Source organism: Zeus faber (assembly GCF_960531495.2).
Source record: "Zeus faber genome assembly, chromosome: 13".
NCBI classification, from domain to species: domain Eukaryota; kingdom Metazoa; phylum Chordata; class Actinopteri; order Zeiformes; family Zeidae; genus Zeus; species Zeus faber.
In genome coordinates this window covers 22,856,182-22,861,813 of record NC_137198.1, presented here as the reverse complement: position 1 = coordinate 22,861,813, position 5,632 = coordinate 22,856,182, and positions in this window count along the sequence as shown.

Genomic DNA, 5,632 nt, shown 5'->3' with positions numbered 1-5,632 from the left:
CCCCACATAGGTTCCCACGGGGGCTACGGTCACATGACATCCTCTACTAGACCCCCACCCCCCAAACCCCCTCCATCCCTGATGCCCAACACATATGGGGGGAGTGTGGAGTGGGATGGCGGGGTCCGCAGGGCTTGAGGCCGTGTCAGCAGACCGGCATCGGGAGAAAAGAAACCCTGGGAGACAGCTTTAGGGATGAAATGTTAAAATATATATTTATATAAAATATATATAAATATATATGTGTGTGTGTGTGTGTGTGGATCGTCTGGTGGCGGGGATGATCCAATAAACTCTACAGATGAAGGTTGGCGGATGCCGGCGTTTCTATGTGGACGAAATCGACGATTGCCGCGTTATTAAGGCTGTGCGGCAATATCTCTGGGCCCCCTCCTCCATTGAATTAGGACCCCGTAGACGTCCGGATTAATTCAGTCACACCGGCTCGCCGTTCGAATCAAACCGTCAAAGTAGCGAGTAATAAAGTTTAGAGGGTGGGAAGAAAAACGTACTTAAAACTTAAAGCTGGAACAATACTTTACCGTTCACATCCGTTGACCATCACTCCAACGTTACCTTGAAGGCTGAGTGAATAATGAGTCAGATAATGATACGTGAGTAATTAGCCGTGTGTGGCTGGACTCGTTTTTGGAGAGTCGGTGCTCGGCAACTCACTCGGTAAAAAAGGTTCGTTCGAATTTTCCGACCCTGGGTTTGTTTGATTCGGTTGGTTTGACGCACCGTGGAGGACTTCGAGGGAGGGCTTCCTGTACACGATGAAGGTGAGCCACAACAGGATGAGATTCTCACAAGAATCATTCCCTTCTGTCCAAGTCGCTCATTGAAGCGGAGGAAGGCAAACAGTGGATCCCAGGAAATCGTTGACCCCCATTTTGGTGGGATTCAAGGTGTAAATCGGCCCCATTAGAGTCATTCAATTACGTCAAATACCTTTGGTCGCCTTCGAGGACTTTGATTTAGTCCTCAGTCATGGTTTTCAGTCGCCGAATCGATCATTCATCGCTCATTCCAAACTGACAGAAAAAAGTATCCGAACATAGTACGATGCAGACTTTAAATCTGTTTAAGTTTGGCCTCCGGAATTAACGCCGTCCAAATGATGTTTTTCTCAGCGGCAAACACTGACAACGTGGTAAAGACATTCATATCACGAGATCAATCATCACCAAAGAGTTTGCAAAGTCCTGATCAGCTATTTTCTTGTTCTGATCTTTTACCAAAGTGGGGTGTGAAGGGCCATGCGGACAGTTTGCCAGAGCAGAGGAACGGTCGGAACGGAGTCAACAGGCGCCTCTGATTAGACGCTGATAGATGCGCGGCGGGCCCCGAGATGCAAATTGCTTTAATAAATATGTCCGCACAGGTTTATTTCCTCTTAATGGCGCTCGCAGCGTGGTCTCCATTAGTCGCCGCAGCCCAATTTAAAAGCCATCGCTCACACCACAGCCACGGAAGGGTTCTGCAGTTCTGCCGGGATTTACTCTTTGTATTACTACCTACGAGGACCGGTGGATCTGTGGGCAGGACCGAAGGGACGGTAACCCAGGCACAGGGTCCGATCGGGGGGCAGGACGTCATCGTGGGTCTGTTCAGCTGGCGTTGTTGGCAGGATAGTTGTGGTAGTTTCTCCTACCCTGCGCCACCCAAATGACGTTTCCAGCGCCCTCCGGCACAGAGACACAGACGACGATGGTTGTAGACATCAGTTTATTGTAGAGAAGGAGGCTAGGTGGAATTATCCAGGAGCAGATGGAACATGTCATGACAGGGCTCCTATCCTGAGTGTGTGTGTGAGGATCGTGGTTTTAACCTGTTGCTCAGTAGCCCAACCATTGAGCAACAAGTATGCAGCCACCCTGACCCAGTCACCTAGATCCAGGTCTGGTGTGGCTGCTCAAACCATCCCATCTCCACACCACACCACAGTAGTCAATGACAACAGACGATCTTGGGTCTCACCGACGCCAACCTCGTCGGTGACCCTAACCTCTCCAAATTGAAAAAAAATGAATGAATAAATAACAGCCTAAAGCTCTCTATTTCAAAGGACACAGGGACCAATGGCCAGGTTGTCATGTCCTAGGGGAGGGTGTGTTGAAAGACAAGGGGACAACTGTCTTTGAAATTGCCTAATATTGCAACTTGTGAAAATTATCAAATCTAAAAAAAACTGGTCTACAAATAAGAACTAAAAATTAATTATTAAAAGAAATAATTATTAATTAAAAGAAAAATCAAAAATAATCAAAATAACGATATACATATTTATACATAAAGTAAATACAGCAAAATGTTTATTTGCCTGATAGTACAACCTGTTTGAAATAGACACCTTAAAAAATAAAAAGTAAAATAAAAAAGCCGCCTCCAACTGACGATCATGTCTTGTTGATGGCACACACACACACACACACACACACACACACACACACACACACACACACAATCAAACTGGTGTGCATACGTTGCATCATGTCTGGCGTGGGTTTTCCGTTCCTATTTTTTTTGTTGCACTGGAGACATGGGGGGGGGGGGGGTCTTAGGTAGCAGAGTGTTTAACATTCTCTTGTCAAGCGCCCCCCCCCCCCCCCCCCCCCCTTCCTCCCCCACGTCCCCCTTCCGCCTCCCCTCCTCACTCCCCCCCCCCCCTCCATCCCCGTCCCCCGCTGGGACGATAAATGCCTGTCCAGTTTTGCTCACAGCGGCGGCTGCAGATTACAAACAGCGGGAGCAGCGGCGTCTGAGCACAATACCGATAAGGACGCATGTCTGAGCCCCCCTCGCCGCTTCCTAATATTTACACACATCTAGAAAATGACAAATGTACTGTAACTGCACGGAAAGACACCAAGCCACAACTGGAATTGTTCTGGAAAGACAGTTCTGCCAATGGGGAATTATAGCTGGGGGTGGGGGGGTGGTGTGATTTCAGGGCCGCGCCAAAACAGTCAAATAACAGTTTTTAAGGAGAAGTTGGAAATACTTTCTTTTTTCACATCAAAATTTGCACTTGGAAAGAAATGTTTTGCTTTATGCCTCTCCTAAAATGTTTATATAAGGTGTTTTTATTTATATATAAAGTATCTATATAAAGTGTATATAAATGTATATAAAGTGTTTATAAATATATAAATAATCTATATAAAGTTTTTATAAATATATAAAGTATCTATTAAGGTGTTTTCAAAGATATAAAGCATCTATATAAAGTGTTTATGAATATATATAAAGTCCTTCCAGGATGACGACAGGGTTCACACACGATGCAATGTTTAAGCTCGACAGTACGAGAGATTTCAACTTCAACTGAAAACATTTTAGGGACAGTTTAAATTCCTTACACCTGGGAGCGATGGACGTGGTCTTACGAAGGGAAAAAACAACAAATAGGACAAACTTTAACGAAAACTCAAATGAAATGTCTTGCATGTATTTAAGAGCAGGTGGAAGGGAGGGAAGCGTTCCCTGTGCTTTTCCACCGGCGTTGCCCCTCTGACCCTCGCCAGCCGGCGGCACCTGCACCGACACGTCTCCAGGTAGGTCTCCATGACTCCCGTATAAACAAAAAAATAAGTTGGTCTTAGACACCTTTCCACCCACATGTATATGAACATGAATATCCATATATTTATATATTTATATTTATATATACCCACACACACACACACACACACACATTAATAAAGGGAATACCTGGGGGAGAAGAACCCTCTGGTCATCTCGCGGTTCCTCAGGCAGATGGTCCGTGAAGACAATGCAAATACGTCCCTTTTCTCCACTCCGATCCCGAGAACCTCCCAAACGCCTCCACTTGAAGAAAAACTTTTTTTATTTTACTTTTTCAAGACGCCCCGCACCCCCAACGCCCAACAACCACCCCCCCCCACTACACACACACACGCACACACACAGCCCACACGCCCCTTCCCCAAAATAGTGGCAATTGTCGCAAACACTAGCATCCTACCGACCGAGGAAACCGTTATTGAGTTATCAGAGCGTGGGGTGGGGCGGGGCGGGATGGGACGGGTGGGGGGGGGGGGCCCTGCAGGGCGGGCGGGTTGGCATCCGTATCATGGCACGGGGGTGTGGGGGGTGGGGGTGGTGGGGGAGGTCTGAAGTGGGGTTATCAGACATGGAGGGATGGCGGTTAGGGGCCACCGCTGGGAGGTAAGCGCGCCAATCCAGGGCCGACCGTGCGGCAGAAAGAGAGAGAGTGGGAGAGAGAGAGAGAGAAGAGGTGTGTGGGGTAGGTGGTGGGGGTGGGCAGGCGTCTACAACTCCACTCAACCACCCTCGGCCCTGCTATGTCGGTCAATTGATCTCAAAAGCAAAGTCCACGGCCAGTCGTTGAAGGGGCCGTCCGGGGTATCGCTAAAATTCTCCGTGGTGGTAAAAAAATAAAATAAAAAAAAAGTGGTTGGGTTTATGAGTACGTTTTGCCCCCCCCCCCCCCCCCCCTCTCCCCCTCTCCCCTATCCATCCATCCATCCATCCACCCACCCATCCTTCCTTTCCCTGCTGGGGTATAACCCCCCCCCTCTCCCCCTCTCCCCTATCCATCCATCCATCCATCCACCCACCCATCCTTCCTTTCCCTGCTGGGGTATAACCCCCCCCCCCCCCAAGAGGCTACCATTATGCTCTACTGCCCCCTGCTGCGAGGAACCCAGGGCTGTGGCGTCCTCGAAGGTCAGTGGCAGGGAGTGGGAGTGGGAGGGTGGGGGTGAGGGAGGTAGGGTGGATGATTGCTCGGGAGGTGGGGGTTGCTGCTCTTTACGCCACTAAAGGCCGGGGTGATCAATGTCAAACTGCCAGCCACAACAGAGAGCTCCCCCTGCAGTGAATGGCACACACGCAAACATTCGCAGGAATGTCTTCCTCTGTGTGTGTTTTATGAAGCTGTGGGAAGTAGATCAGAACGATGTGAGGTGAGGATGGTTGTCCTCCTCACCACCGCGCCCCCCATCCCGATGTTTCACACGTGCCAGTGTGAGCAGTAGTGAAAATGTATCTTTGACCTAACGGGTGGGTAATGCTGCTGAGTGCTGAAGGTAAACAACTGAGAAAACAAGTTTTTCTTCATCCGGAAATGAGTCACTGGTGGAACTTCGTGGGAAAACAAATACTGCATTTGAGGGGTGATGTGCTGCGATCACTGCGTTATAGGCTGTGATGAACGGCAAATGACCAGGAAGTGTGTGGACATCTGTGATGTCATCAGTGCTGCAAGTCTTCTGGATGGATTTCATGGGAATACCAAGCTGTATTTTGTGGACAAGTAAAAAAATAAAATGAGGGCGCTACAGATTAAGGTCTCTACAAGCCACAGTTAAGTGGAATATGTTAGAATAACCCGGGTCTGTCAATCAGAATCCAGGTCTGTTCGGATCAGTTATGACGTCATGGTGTTAACATGGCGGCCGCAATGTGGAGAATGTTGCTTTATTGGGAATAAAATCACAACATGAGTGTGCCAGTAAACACACCGACTGATGTAGTCCATTACGCTCCTTTGGACATTTTTCATATTTTACATGACACGAAAAGACGAGACAAACCGCACAAGATTCAAAACATTTCCTTCTTTATTAGGATCCATTTGGTCCCG